At 41.1% G+C, this 16,173-nt stretch overlaps 1 protein-coding gene and 1 long non-coding RNA gene across 25 annotated transcripts in view; one reads left to right on the forward strand and one right to left on the reverse strand.

The window, feature by feature from the left end:
• TSHZ2 (teashirt zinc finger homeobox 2) overlaps positions 1–16,173 on the forward strand; it is a 911,650-nt gene that overhangs the window by 103,628 nt on the left and 791,849 nt on the right. For 10 of the 15 annotated variants that reach the window (XM_031687684.2, XM_031687688.2, XM_031687685.2 and 7 more), the window contains one exon: positions 5,016–5,152. The exons of 2 other annotated variants lie outside the window; for them this stretch is intronic. The gene's annotated coding sequence lies outside the window, so the exon portion shown is untranslated. Of the gene's footprint in view, positions 1–5,015; positions 5,153–15,365; positions 15,506–16,173 lie in introns of all 15 variants that reach the window. 3 more of the 15 variants (XM_072944416.1, XM_072944424.1, XM_072944414.1) reach the window with 2 other exon arrangements.
• The window catches only part of LOC140687461 (uncharacterized), a 91,114-nt gene that overhangs the window by 63,371 nt on the left and 11,570 nt on the right, over positions 1–16,173 (reverse strand). The window lies entirely within an intron of this gene.

Consider the following 16,173-nt stretch of genomic DNA (forward strand, 5'->3'; position numbering starts at 1 on the left):
CTCAACAGAGGAGGCTTGAAGCAGATTGAACTTAATCTCAAGAAGTAAAGAAACGTGACATTTTGTGCACTGGGTGTTGCTAAAATGGATACATCCACCACGGTCACCATAACAGCAGCCACTTTTGCAGGACGCCTACTATGGGCAAGTAGCTGTGCTCAGTGCTTTATTCCTTAGTTCACTCACCCGTTCGGTGTACCTGCTTTGTGGTGGGCATTGTTCTTGGAACAGTGCTTAGCTTATGACAGTGAGCAAAACAGATGAAACTTTTCGTGGAGCTTAAATAACTGTGGGAGACAGAGATCTGAATGAAGGGCGGGAGGGATCCATGTGAAAATCAGAAGGAACAACACTGCAGGCTGAGGGAACAGCAGGGGCAAAGCAGTGAGGCAAGAATGTGGTTGGGAGGCCAGTGTGGCAGCAAAGAGCGGATGCGGTAGGGGGATGAAGATACCTGGGTCGTGTGCTTAAGACTTAATTTTATTGGCATCAGCTCTATTAACAAATATTATTTAGGTCCTATTTCTAAATAACTCGAGTTTAGTAAGGAAGGCAAATCTATAAACTGGTCATTTTAACCAGTGTATTAATGACAGAGCTCTCTTCTAACTCTAGAAGCCGAAGGGAGGGAATGGTTTGGGGTTTCAGAGAAACCTCACAGAGGGGAATCTGGAAAGGAGTTTGTCAAGAGCTGTGAAGGATCTGAGATTTTCTGTCCTACTTGTGCACTAACAGTCACAGTGCTGGCTTCTGGCACAAGATTCCAGTTGCTTGGGTCAGCAGCGAGGGACTTTATCACATAGCACAGCAGGCGGCAGGAGCTTTGTGTTTGCATCCGTTTCTCTTGCCCCCAGGGCCCACGGGGGTGAAGTGCAGTGGCCTGAGTAGAGGCTGCACACTCAGGGGGTTTGCATCACAGCTGAGGAAAAGAACCCTGAGCTTGGGAAACCCCAATCTCTTGTAAGGAGGCTGCTAGCAAATCTGCTCCTCCACCCTCTATGCCCTGGAGGGGAACATTGTCTTTGTTATCCTGGCCAGCAAAAAACCTGCCCTGTGCCTGGAGGGAACTGCTATTTCTGTCTCCCAAAGCTGTCCGCTATAGGAACATCCTGGAGAAGACAGTCTGGAACAAAAGCTGTGAGGGCCTCTGCTCCCAGGACGTGCAGCCACAGGGGACACCCACGGAGAACTGTCCCAGGAGAGCACAGCTGTTAGGGTCAGAGTCAGTGAACCCTAAGCTCTTCTAACACTTTTATGAGTTAACATTGTTCTAGCCCAGGTTTGCTAATGGAGTGCGGGTTTTCCTGACTGTTCAGACTGCTAGAGTGAGGCAAAAGAACCGGTGCTCATCAGAGGTGAAGGAGAGAGGAATCAGGGGGAGGGGGTACGAAACAGGCTACAGGAGGCACCTTAGAGCAGCAAGTTTCAAAATTCACTTACTCATAGTTTTTTTCAACAAATATTTCTACAGTGCCTTGTAGGCGCCAAGCACCAAGCGGGGGGCCCATTCATGATGAGAAAAGGGATGAGCCGAAGGAGGTCCACAGGGCAGGCCTCCGAGGGGTCAGAACTGATTGACGCAAGTCTGTTGTCAGCTGGATTTCTAAGCCTGGGTGCCCATCAGAACCACCCGGGGAAGACACCAGAATGAGGAGACCAAAACCTCTGTGTCTGGGGCCCAGGCATCTGTCTGAGTTTAAAAACAACACCCCGGGTGTTGAGAACGTGGTGTGGACGAACAAACGTGCCAGGTGTTCCTCCTGCCCAGGCTGTTGCTGTGACCTCAGCGGTTGCCTCTGTTCTGATGGGTTTTTCAACTAGAGCTGCTGCTTTCCTTGAGTTTCTTCTCTGAGGGGCCCGTGTCCTCTGAGAGGGGACTCAGTTCTGTGCTCTTGGGATAAGTTCTGATCCCAGTACAGGATTATTCTTGATACAAGATGAGTGAAGCAGTTTCTCTCCAGCTCCATGGTCTAGGCTGGGTGTTTTTAACATGCCTTGCCTCTAGGCACTGGTGCTTTCTGGGTCTTTTACTACATACTGGGACCTGTACGTTACCAGTAATTTATATTTGTGCAGACAGACATCAGGATAGGAGTAAAAGCAGACTCTCGAATCAGAGGAATGTGGCTTTGGAATCTGGCTCCACTCTTACTGGCGTGTGAACTTCCCTGACTTCCTAACTTTTCTGGGGCTGGGATGATCCTCCCCTCCCCACTGCAGGGTTGTTTTGAAGATTAAATGAACTAAAGTGTCTAAGGCTTAGAATTGTGTCTTAGTACAGGGTTAGGTGTTGATATATTTTAATTTTTTAATTATCTCATTTAATCCTCAAAACAACTCCTCAACAATAAATCTGCACTTTACTGACTTACAGGAGAAAACAGCATCTCAGAGAGAATAAATAATCATAGGGAAATATAAAATAAGGTCCTTGTTTTTAAGGCGCTTATAATCTAGTTGAGATGATATGACCTCCTTGGGAAGAATTATATGAAAATGAACCTAGGTAATGATTCAAAATCCCATTATAATGATATAATTGATAATACACTGGAACAGGGTCTCCCCACTATAATGTGTAGCAAACTCACTTGAAGAGCACTTAATATGCAGATTCCCAAGCCCAGACCTAGCAATTCTGGGTCCCGGGGTCAGAAATCTACCGTTCAACAGACAGATGGCTCCAGGTGACTTTGTCACCACAGCTGATGTGTGAACCACACATAAAGAAACAGTTTGAGACATCTCCATCTGAAGCAGCTGCTTGGAAGAGGCAGACTTTCAACTGGGTCTTAAAAATCTCGGTAAACCATGGATGAGCAAAGGGGACAGGGGAGGATGTTTTTCAAGAGGGGACAAGTTATGAGCAAAGCGGAGAAGACAAGAGTGGATCACATTTGCAGAACTAACCACGTTAATCTACATAGTAATTCAAGTTTATTGGTTTTGCTGGACTTTAATAAGGTAAGTATTTTCTCATTTTCATGACCTTTTCCCTGTAAAGAGACTTAATTAACAAACCTTTTCATTTCTTGAAGATCTTCTTCCCAACAGCCCTACATCCCTTTTGCCGAGCACCACACTATGGTGTATTTGGATACGGATAGTCTAACTAACTCGCGCAGAAAGTGAAGCTCTGCAACTCAGGCAGGGATGAGGGGTCCCTTGATCAAGGGTGAGCCAACATGTAAACTTCTAGGAACTTAGATCCACCCCAGGATGTGCAATTTGGGATAGAGTCCACTGAAAACTGGGAGCTAAGGTGGCAAGTGAGGTCAAGAGATGAAAATAAATGCCCCATACCCGTCTTATTGATGTTTGTTCTGCTTCTTATTGCTTTAATCAGAGGGGGCTCTCCGTTATAACATTAAAAATTAGTAGCCACAATTTAAGCAATGGGATTACAAAAAATGGAATTTCTTAACTTCTCTTGAGAAGTTGGAGGATTGGTATATCACTTAGGGGTGCTTTTGTCTGCAAGTAACAAGTGACAAAATGCTACTTAGTGTGGCTTGGCTTAAACCATAAGAAAATTTATCTCATATAAAACAAAGTCCAGAGAGTGGTTCCAGGTGTAGTGTTTTGAGGATATGCTCCACGTGCCCTGGGCTCTGCGTGGCAGGATGGTGACAGCGATTTCTGGCATTACAGAGAGACACAACTCCATCCAGAGGAAGAAAGACTATCTCTTCTTGTTTCTTTCTTTGCAAGTTCAGGCATCAAAGCGGTTTACCTCATGTGTTATTGGCTAAAATTGGATCATACGCCCATTCCTATACTAATCATTGACCAGGAAAATGAAATTCTCCTAATTGGCTTAGACCAATATGGTTCTAGCCCTGGACAATACAATGGGAGTGGGATCAACTTCCTCTAGGTCATGTAGAGGGTGGAGGTCACATGGACAAAGAGATGGAGAATGGGTACTGGGAGGCAATCAACAATATCCATTACAACCTGACATTAAAGTTTCCTTGTTCCCTCTTGGCAGAAGCTGGCTGGGGCTAGGAATATGTTGCTCCCTTTGAAGGGTAGATGGAGTCTTCGGTTTGCCACTGTACACCCCCCATTTTATTTTACACTCTATTTGCCTCAATATTTATGTTACCAGCTTAGCTTCTACAGGTATTTAAATTTGAGACTCCATATCTATACACTTCAGGTATGCCTTACTTTCGTTAAGTGGCTTTTCCCATCGACGTGACATGGCATGCTTAGATAATCAATCAGTGATTGTTTAATTGCTCCTCTCTCCCTTTGCCCATTAGATGCTGCGTGTGAGCCTTCTAATGATTGATATTTCCTTTCCTCTTGTGGCCAATGTCTTCCCTCATATCTTACTTCTGGTGAAGTACTGATCCTGTGGGCCACCAGGAAAATCCCAGCAAAAGTCCTTGGTCCTGTTCACACTACTGTGTAAAGGTCTTTAAGAATTTTGAGTCTTCAGAAAGCTGCCTCCTTAATGAACTAGTCTTAGTCAAGACAGAAAACATAAAGTGTCAGTCTTGGCTAGTGACAAGGTGCAATTAACCCAGGATCAAATTGTAGCAAGATGGATGGGGCCAGGTGGTCCCGTTATCCTAACAAAGGGATTATACAGTAAGTGTCCTTCAGAAGGGAGACTTTTTTCTGTGTAGAACTCTAGAATGAAAAGAGACAAGGGTGAACTCTTCATGATTTCCAAAAAAATATTATACAGTAGGGAAGCTAGTAAATGATCTTTTAAATCGTCATTCCATTTCTTAATTGGTGATTGGTAAGTCATATGTACACTGTCAGTTTTGATAGTTCTTGAATCTATAGCTACTAGAAAATTCTAGGTTGAAAATTTCTTTACCATGAAAGACCTCCATTAGGAAATTCAGAATCTTAAATACAGTGGAGCACATAATATAAACAAAGTGTATGGAATGAATTCATTCTTTCCAAAAGAATCTTTAAAGTTATCATATACATACTTTAAACGTGAGGGATATAGCAATGAGCAATTCGGATCATGTCTTTTCTCTCTTTAGATTATATCTGGAAGAGAGTTAATAAAAAAAACACATAGAAAAGATGATTTCAGAGTGATGAGTGCTATGATGAAAACGAGAAGAGCCATGTGTTGGATGGTCGCAGATGGGGAAGGGAAGTAGGTAGTGGTGTGCTGGTAAGTGTTCAACAACTGGCTCTCTGGGGTGAGGTGGGGGAATCCTTGATTTGTAGTGTCTTCCAATTTCTTTGGATAATTTCAAGCTATCAACATGACTAAGAGTTGGAAGGAGATGCTCATGGATGCTCCAGAACATTTCTTGGAGTGTGTTATGTTACTTTCAGAAAGGGCTGTGATGCAAGGCCTATTTGAGAAAGTGACATTTGAGCCAAGGTGTGAACAAGGAGGAGCTAGCCATGAGAAGGAAGATCCAGGGGAAGGGTTTCCAGGTAGAGTGGATAATACTGCAAGTGCAAAGTTCCTGAGGTGGAAACAAGCTTAGTATGTAACTCAGAGGAAATGAGGATGCTGAGGGACTAGAGCTTAGAAACAGATGACATTAGGAAGTAGGAGAGATAGGTGGGGGCTAAATTATGCAGCTTCTTGAAGATCATTTGAATGAATTTAGACTCCATTATAAATATAATGGGAAATTGGATCAGGTTTAAGCAGGTGACCAAGAGCTTAGCAAGAGCCTGTATTTAAGTTTTTATGGAAGGAATTCAGTATATGATTGTCCTGTAGCAGGAGAAGGTAGAGAAAGAGAAATAGTAGACTTTGCTGATTTTACAGCCTATGTTTTGATTTTACTTCCATTCTCTCAAGGAAAAAGCTGTATGTGAACCAATTAGCATGATGTCTGGCACACAGCAAGTGCGGCCTAACTGTTAATTATTATCGGTACTGCACTGGATTAACTTGGAGATGGTTCTCGGAGAAGCACAGTGCTGACAGCACTGGATGGATGGATCTCAGAGCTGGAACATCACAGAGGAGGGGTTACAGTGGAACTCAAACGAGCTGCTGAAGTTGCATTTACAACCAGTGCTATCTCCAGATTTTGAAACTTAGTTCAGATTTGATAGGTATCAGGTTGACACTTATTCTCCAGGGATGAGAGCTGGCCGGATTATAAACTGTAGTTAAGTCTTAAATTGTGGTGCATTTAGTCATTTCCTCCGATCAGGGAATCTCATTCAGCCATCAAAGTGGACACCACCTGGTACCTTCACACAGGACATTTTAAGTGCAAGGGTATGAAAAGATTTCCCATGGGTTTTCCCTTTTTGCTAGTGTTAATTGCTTTCCTTACTTCCTTCATTAACTAGTAAGTGAGCATCCTTTAAAAGAGGAAGGTAGGAATCTTATTTCTATTGACAGACACAAAAACATCGATGATATCAGTAGGTAGAATTTATTGAGTGCTCCCTACTTATTTGTTCAGTGTGCCAGATGCTTTATATACTTAACTTAAACTTCCTAACCGTCCTAAGAGGTGGGGGCATTGCTATCTTTATTTTATAGATGAAGAAGCTGATGCTCAGAAGATTGAGTCATTGCCCAATGGTGAGATAGTGATGGAGCTGAGGTTCACACTGTAGAGTATCAATGCTGTCTTCCCGTGCACTTATTATGAGGACTCAATAGGATAGAAGAAATAAAGGATTTAGAACAATGCCTGGTAGGTAGGTAGGTGCTTAGTAAATGTTAGGGAGTATTTTTTCCTCATTCAGGGGCTTATCCTCACCCAGAGATGTCGTGGGATATGTGAGAGCAGTGCCTGTGACAGAGGCTTCACTAATCCCCAGGGGTTGGACTCTCGCATCTCTCCCAGCCTTGTGAGCACTTTTCCCAATGGACCATCCAGTTAGGTGGTTCTTGGATGTTCAACTTGTCACAATGTCAGTTTCCTCATCAGTCAAATGGGAGCACAATGTAACATGCAAGGTGTTGGAAAGGTCCTTTACACATTTAAACACAGATCTTAGCACATAATGAATGCTAGAATTTAATTAAGCAAGGAATATAATACTGAGTACAATGTCTAACCTGTAGAAAGGGCTCAATTTATGTCAAGTCTCACCATTGTCCTTATCATCACCATCACCACCATCATCATCTCTGTCACATGGGACCTCACATAGCAGACTGCTTGAACACTGCAATGACCGATCCATATTGGTTAATTTGGGCAGTTAATTTGAAAAATACCAAAAAAAAAAATAGGGAGCTTAGTTCAAAGACAAGTTTACTAGACGTTTTATGTATATTCAATTCTTTTCTAAAAAACATTTCTTAATAGTTGATTCCCATGGTTTTTCAGTTAATGATATCTAAATATATTAAAACTATGCCTCACAGGGCTGTCTGAGTGATACAGGATTTTGATCAACCTTACTTGTGCTGGAAATGAATTGATTCAGTTTAAATACTTTGTCTAAAAGTTATTTGGAAAAGACCAATCTAATTCCCTTACAAGTAAGAAAATTATAAAGAGAGATCTAATCAGTGGGTAGAATATAGCCTCAGAAAATGTGTATCAGCATACCTTAACGAAAGTAGAATAAATCTTGGAACTTTAATATCCCCCTTTCTTGGACCTAAATAGGCCCCTTTGGAAAACTGTTTTATTGTTTCTCATTAAATTAGAATTGTGCTGAGGTGCCACTATCTACCGTTTCCTATTATTATTAATGTAAAAAAAATCACTGCATATTCAGCATTTCCCCAGTTAAAGCCAACAGAAAATCCTCCCCACGTTTATGCTTAACTCTGGCTCATCTTGAAACAAAGTTCCTTTTCTGTTGTTTACATCTGCATTTAAAGATAGCAATCCTTTCTAAAAATGTTAAAAAAAAGATAGCAATCCTTTCTAGTGACAATTAAGGAAATTTAACGTATAGGTTTACTTCTGCTACATTAAATTAACAGCTCTTGCAGAAGCAGCATGGGAAGAGTTCCAGAGGCAAGAACTATCTTGTTAACTTTGGGAGGATGCAGTAATCGCTGGGCAACAGAATGTGGGAAGCATCATTTTTCAAAATAGGGGTAGTTTGATAGTACATTAGAGAGGATATACTTAAACTTTTGATCCACCAATGAGATGGAAGGCATAGTAGTCAGTTCCAGCAGCTATCACCGAATATCATGGACTGGGTAGCTTACAAACAGCAGACATTTATTTCTCACAATTCTGGAGGCTGGAAGTCCAAGATCAAGGTGCCAGCAGATTTGGTTCTGGTGAGAGCCCACTTCTTGATTTTATGTAGATGGCCATCTTGTTACATGCTCACATGGCAGAGAGGTGCAAGGCCTTTTCTCATTAGGGCATTAATCCTATCAAAAGGGCTTCACCCTTATGACCTAATCACCTCCCAAAGGTCCCACCTCCAAATACCATTACAGTGGGTATTAGATTTCCACATAGGAATTTTGAGGGGACACAAACTTTCAATTCTAGATTATGCTTTCTGTTCACAATATGTTTCAAAAGTGCTACACTGCAGTGTCCTATCTTCCTGATGAATTCATGAAACACACTGTGACAACAGATGCTGCACATTGGTGGCCTGCGAACCACAGCTGGCTCGGAGATGTGTGATGTTTGGGCCTTGGGACCATGTTCCATATAGGCGGCAGTTATGGGATCCTCACTGAGATCAGGTGCCCCTCTTCCCTGTTTCTAGTAGCTCCTTGGCCCCTTAGACAGAGTTTTCAAACCCTGCATAAGAAACATTGAGCACATACGATAGCTCAGATCCTATGTCAGGATATAGCTTCCAAGTTACCAGAGGTACAAAAGCTGGAGACATCCTTTCTGCCACTCAAAGTTAGTATCAAAGACCTCATAAAGGCTGTCAAGCCCCTACGTGGTACCCTTCTCCCCCAACCCTTACCATCTTGTCTACGATTTTCTGCTCTGCTCACTCCATCCTGCCTACTTGGGACCCCTTGCTACTGGCATCTATGCCACTCTCGTACCTCTTTCTGGTTTCTGCTCAAATGCCATCTTGTCGGGGGGAACTTCCTTGCCCGCGACTTTTTAACTTACAAGAATTTTCTCCCTTCCAGAACTCACTAATCCCTTTCCCAGCTTTGTTTTTCTACCAAAGCCTTCATCACTGCCTGATGTACTGAATATTTAATTTATTCATTCATTGTCTCTTCCAAATTAGACTATAAGCTTCATGAGGACAGCAATTCTGTCTTACTCACAGCACCTCCAGCAATGCACATACCTGATAAACAAGTTGAACAATGAAATGCATGAGCGTGGTATATGCTCAAAGAGACCCAAGATGCGATGGGAACCGCAAGTAACTCAGTGAGGCTGGGGCATGGAATTTGAGGTCAGAGTAGGGAGAGATGAGGGTGGAGTGGTGAGGACTGTGGACTTGGACAGCGGGACAAGAGGGAGCCATGGGAAGATAAGTGATCAGACAGCAGAAGAAGGAGAGGAGTACTAGGTATGTTTTGCAAACCAGTATAGTATATCTAGCTATGACTCTCCGTGAATCTGAGAATGGGACCTTTCCAAAGATTTAAAAAAATGCTGAAGGTCTGTTTAGACAGAATTTCACCAAGCTCTTAAGCATGCAGTTTACCTTGGATTTTCCCCTAAGATACTGGCTTGATTTCAAACAGCTTCAGCCTTAGAGAGCTGAACAGAGAAGGTGAGGTAATAAGGTAGATTCAGCTTGAACAACAGGGTCATCCAGTTTGGATCCAAATTCCAGCTTTGCTGCTTGTTAGCCACGTGAACTTAGAAAAATTAGTTAACCTCTCTGAATCTTTTCTCTCGTCTGCAAAATGGAATGAAATATGCCTACTATTCCAAGCTGTTGTGAACAGAAATAAAAAAATAAACATATCTGATGCCTGCTATAGTTGTAGGTACTGAATATACAGAAGCCATATTTATGAAAGCAATCATGCACTTTATTAATGATTATGCAAATTAATGCATCTTATCTTTAAGAATGTTAAAGGTTGACTTAATTTTTACAAGGAAAATATTACTGAATATATAATACTGGGCTTTTCCTTTCTTTTGCTTCCTAAGCATGCTGCTGAATGAGACATAAAATATATAATATATGATCTATGCAGTAATATACAAGTACTTGTATTTTTCTTATTAAGGTCTCATAAGACTATATTTTATTGCATTAGATGTCAATATGGCAATGGATAATTTAGAACATATGGAACCATTTCTTTCTGCTGCATCTTATGTACTTCCCTGGTACTGGTATAAGTTGCTGCCTTGGTGGAAGTGTATTCTTGAGTTGTAGACCTATGCTATAAATGTCTCTCTCTTTCGGGGAGTCAGGTAGACCCTGTTTTGAGACCATGGGAAGAGTACCTCATCATTTTTGAATCCTATGAGTACTATGGATTACACTTTATTTAATATATACAGCATGTAAATAAGTTTCAGAGGCATAAAAGCTTCAAAACTAAACGAAAAGGAAAATTTAATAACCGGCTGATTTTTAGATTGTGCACTAAATAATCTGCTTTTCATCCTAAGAAAGGGGAGGAGGAAGGCAGAGTTTAATAGACACATATAACAAATTAAAATCCAGTATCTAGGGGGTGTAAATCACATTCTGTGAACCAAACAATGTGGTTTTCATCAGATCTGCTCCAGCCGCTCTGCCTGGGAGCTTGAGTATAATTCAGCCAACTGTAAAACAGGAAGAAAGTCCTGACAAAGGGCAGAAGACAACAGAGTCCGCGGCTCTTGGCCAGATTTTGCCCGGCTGAGCTATGTATATAATAACATGCCTGTCAAATGATGTGTTTGGAACTATCCTTCTAGGGCAGAGGTTAAAAGGAGAGAGGAATGTAAAAAGAAATAAGACATTTGCACAAATGTGACAACCTTGGGGTTGAAGGGATGGAACTGGTCCTGGGACATACAGAACAGCAGTTTAACTGGGGTGATTTCAGCCACTGGGGGACATATGACAGTGTCTGGAGACACTTGAGGTTGTCACAACTGGGCAGGGGCTCGGGCTTTGTGTGGGCAGAGATGCTGCTAAGCATCCTGTGATACACAGGACAGCCTCCCCCACCCCGGTGAGGAACTGTCCAGCCCCCAAGTGTCAATAGTGCTAAAATGTTGAGATGGAGGAACCTCTGTGCAAGGGTTTGAGCTCCGATGACTGGTAAGTTTGAGATTTTATTACATGATTTGGTCATCTAAAGTCCTTGGGAATATAAACAGCTATTTCAGCTAGAAAGTTCAAAGCTCCGCTGTCACTGTGAAGGTTCAGTCCTAGAATTATCTTCCTTGGGAAGTGGGGCAACTGAGGTGAATGCATCGTGTCCTCATCCATTCTGGGTTCTTCCTTTGTGTTTGGCAAGAGGACACTGAATTGGCTCAGGTCTCTGAACAATTGGTTTTGATCTGGTCAACGAATGGGAGGCACTGTGAGAAAAATGATGGTCTTTCCTTCACACGGGTGAGAACTTACACCGTCATGAAGCCAGCCTGGGAAATGACCACGATTAAATACAAGCATGAACCACAGGGCCCCATTCCTCCTTACAGGTGCCTCCTCTCTAAGTTTAAGGAGCAGTGGTGGGAAAGCAGGGGAGATTTTCATTGCCTCTGTCTGTGCCTCGCCCGAACTGTGGTTAAACAGAAGACTTCAGCCGCCAGGGCTGTCAATCCACCCCTTTTTAATAGCATCAGATTTGTTTTAAAAAATTCATGTTGTGGGTTTTGAGGTAGTAACTGCAGCTCCAGAAAAGTTTGTCAAAGACTGCATTAGATAGATGCTTTTTTAATGGACAGTCCCCGTACTTAGGCATTTATCCTTTACAAGAGTATATCCGGGGAAGAAAAAAACAGTAATGGGAGCTAGAGGTTTTTCAACAAATTTCACTAAACTATTGCTGTCTTTATCCAAATGTCTCTGAAAATTTTATGGGAGGAAGAATTTTGCCCTTATTATGCTTGACTGAATAATCTGTTAAATTATGTTTTAAATCAGCGTCTCCTCAAACTGAAGAACAACGAATGCTAAAGCATATCATGGATTATTATACATGCAATTTGTATAAAAGTTAAAAGAAAAAGTCAGTACTTCAGTAGTATCAGGGTGCTGCCTAGAAAGATTGCACAAAACTGATGGCTAAGATGAATATTGTTGGTGTTGAGGCCTTCTGTTCTCTAATTATAAAAAAAAAAAAGCACAGCATAGCCATTGGATTGAGTGGGCTCATAATCAAATTGTAATCACTTGGAGTAAAATGGAAGGCTAACGTGAACCTGCTGATACAGCAAGTTTAATTAAAACTCTTTCGCATTTTGAGAGTAAAGTTCTAAATTTCCTTATTTCAGTGATTTCCAAATTGTTTCTCAGGATGCAAGTGGTAGGTCTGGGTCCAGTGGGGATTCAGGGTCATGAGGACTGCTGTGTGGTTGGATGTCCAGGCCAGCCATGCTCACCAGCCGTTCACCCCAGGCTTCATCCAAAACAGCTGTGGGTCATCTGTCATATTTATTGGATTTCTGCAATTTTTTGTGTGTGTGAAGACAGGAATCTATGGCTAAAACAATTTGGAACACTATTGGAGTAGTTGTTAAAGGTTCCCAGGTGGAAGAGCTATTTTTTTTTTTGGTACATAAAATAATGCAGATAAATAATGACACACTATTATAAATCAACTATACTTTAATTAAAAAATAATGAAATGAAAATGCAAGAGAAGAAGAATTTAAACTAGATGTAAACAGAAGGGCAATTTGCACTGTAACTCCTCTCTTACCTGGAGTCTGTTAAATTTAATTAGCTATTAGTTGGAACCTACACAACGCTGATATTCTCTCTCTCCCTTCTCTTTCTCTTCCCTTCCCTCCCCTTCTCTTCCTTTCTTTTTTCCTTCTCTCCCTTCCAACACATATTTACTGAACAGTCAGAAAACCTCCCCCGCAAGCCCCAAAACAAAATACATAAACAAGATAATTTCAGACAGTCAGAAATGCTGCGAAGGAAACACAATGACCCGATAGAAAGTTTCTGGGCAGAAGCAGGTGGAGACTATTCTGGAGAGCTACTTTATTTTGGGCAAGAAAGCAGTGTAAGCCTCTGAAAATGTGCCCTGTAAAATGAGAGGCTCTTCCTCATTTTCCTCCCCATCCCAAGGTGTAGTTTTGGTTTGGGGAAGAAAAAAAAAGGCTTATATTTGGTGAGCTATGTTCTCTACTGCTATTCCTTCTTAGCAGACAGACACAGCCTTGACTGATTTCTGGCATAAAGTCCAAGAGTCCTATCTAGATGAAGTATGCTAAGTAGTTACCTTTTGGGAGATTAAACTTTCGTTTGGGTTAAAGTTGAATGCATGTGTAACAGAGGGCTACCCAACCACTATTCTTCTAAAAAAATTTTTTATTGAAGTATAGTCAGTTACAGTGTGTCAATTTCTGGTGTACAGCCCAACTACTATTCTTGATTTAACTAGAGGAAGTGAATGTGAATTGTTGTGCACTATGTCTTTTTTTTTTTAACATTTTTTATTGATTTATAAACATTTTACAATGTTGTGTCAAATTCCAGTGTAGAGCACAATTTTTCAGTATACACGAACATATATATATTCATTGTTATATTGTTTTCTCTGTGAGCTACCATAAGATCTTGTATCTATTTCCCTGTGTGTACTATGTCTTTTAAAGAGCGTTATTTCACCAGAAAGCTAAAGGATGAGAAAGAGGCAACTATACAAAGATATAGATGTTAAATAGATATATAGGTACTCTGGTCAGAGGGAAAAATCACTGCAAAGGCTTGGTGAGGAAGAGCTCACCATCACAGGAGGACAGAAATCGACACTGAGGGTGGCTCTGGGATCCCAGATTCAGCTGAGTCTGACACCACCCCCCCCCCAACTGGGTCGCATCCATTCTACCCGGTAATGAGCTTCTCTGAAGTGTTCTTGCCGTATTCTTGGGTTGTCCCTCAGTAGGATGTGTTGATGGATTTGATGCCTCACTGATTCGAAAACTTAGAAGTGTGAGAGGCACCACAAAACAAAATCAGCAGCAGCAGCAACACTAGAAAATAACTATGTGAAACCCATGGCTAATTCGTGCCTGCCGTTTCTGGTGATGATGGGTCCAATCCAATGGCAAAATGAGCTCAAAGTTTACAAGGCATTTTTCTCAAGTTAAAATTTGACTTACCCCCAGTTATTGTTAATACTCTTCAATATACCTTTCCAGAATGTTTTATTTCAGGGTATATATTAGGGAAATATATAATTAGTATGTGAAAAATAAAAAGGTTTTAATTCTGTATGGATGTTGTATATATATTTTTTGAAGCTCTACCTCATTCTTTTTAATGCTAACTAATATTCTATTCTTTGGAAACACTGCGATTTATTAACAAGGCATTGGAATCCTGACTTTGTCATTTATTAGCCGTCTGCTCTTAAGCAATTTATTTAGTTAGGTCAGAAGAAGACGAAGTAACATTCAAGGCAGAAGAAATGTATATGTAAAGGTAGCAAGGTTAGAAAGAACTTGGTTCACTGAAGGGATAAAATAAAGTTTAGCGTGTTGGGACTTAGTGCATGAAGACATGGACAGTGGATGAGATGAGCGGCAGCCAGAGATGGGTCATGTGGAGCCATCAAGAAGCTTTTAACCAAGAAAGTAACATGATGACATCTGAGTCTTCAGAATTTACATGAAGAATGGCTTAGAAGAATGGCCTATTGATGCAGAAGTAGGGGAATAATTTTTTACCTTGGTTAGTTGTTCTTTAGGGGAAACCCCTCTAGAACCAAGACTAATGTTAGAAATATTTGCTTTTTATCCTAATACCCGTGAAGCCTTTGCTTAGTTCTGGGTGACCTGCTGGAAGGAATCACCAAGACTGAAAAGCACATGGACATACAGACACTCAATGAAGTGACTTCTCCAAAGAAAGAAACAAATGGGCTCTTTGAAAGGGAGTTTGAAAACAGGTCTTACCAGACCTTCTTAGCATAAGATCATTATCACATTTCCCCCCCCTTTTTTTTAAAGGTTTTTATTTAGAAATAATTTGACTTAAAATATTGCAAAAGTAGCACACAGATTTCCCAGGGTATATCTCCACCCAGATTCTCCAAATGTTAACATCTTACATAAACATAGTATAATGATCTAAACAAAAAATTAAAATGGATTCAGTACTAACCTACAGATCTTGTTAGAAATTCCAAACTGTCCTAGTAATGCTCCTTTTCTGGTTCAAGATACAATCCAAGCTGTCACATTGCATTTAGTTGTACTGTCTCCTTAGACTCCTCCAATCTGGGTCAGTTTTTTTAGTGTTTTTCTTTTCTTTCTTTCTTTTTTTTGTCTTTCATGATCTTAATATCGTTGAAGACTACTGGACAGTTGTTCTGAAGAATGCCCCTCAATTTGGGTTTGTCTGAAGGTTTCCCTTGATTAGATGCGTGTTGTGCGTTCTGGGGGGATTTCCACAGAAGTGCTGCTGTGTCTTTCTAAGTGCATCATTTCAGAAGGTATGTGATGTTAATATGTCTTACCACTGGTGATAACTTTGATCACTCAGTTTAAGTCGTATCTGCTAGGTTTCTCCACCATCATCTTCCTATTTTCCCTTTTGTAATGAACAGGTATCTTATAGAGAGGTACTTTGAAACTCATAAATATTCTCTATTAATTTTCTACCCCTGGTATAACAAATTATCACGTTTAGTGGCTTCAAACAACAGGGATTTATTGTCTTCCTGTTCTATAGGTCGGACTCTGAAATGGATCTCACTGGGATAAAATCAAGGTGTTGGCAGGCAGAGTTTCTGCAGGCTCCAGGGGAGAATCTGTTTTTCTTGCCTTTTCTAGTTTCTAGAGGCTGCTCACATTTCTTGGCTTGCGGCCACTTCAATATTCAAAGTCAGCAATGGCCAGTCAAGTGTTTTTCATACTCTATCACTCTGACACTGACTATTCTGCCTCCCTTTTCCACGTTAAGTAACTTTGTGATTACACTGGGCCCTAGCAGGGAATCCAGGATAACATCCCTATTTTAAAACCAGCTGCTTAGCAACCTTCATTCCATTTGAGACTTAAATTCCCCATTGCTAAACAGCACAACATACTCATAGGTTCCTGGATTAGGACATGGATATCTTTGGGATCATTATTCTGCTTAACACGATTTCATTCTTCC

This window comes from Vicugna pacos, chromosome 19 (genome assembly GCF_048564905.1).
Source record: "Vicugna pacos chromosome 19, VicPac4, whole genome shotgun sequence".
In the NCBI taxonomy this organism is placed as follows: domain Eukaryota; kingdom Metazoa; phylum Chordata; class Mammalia; order Artiodactyla; family Camelidae; genus Vicugna; species Vicugna pacos.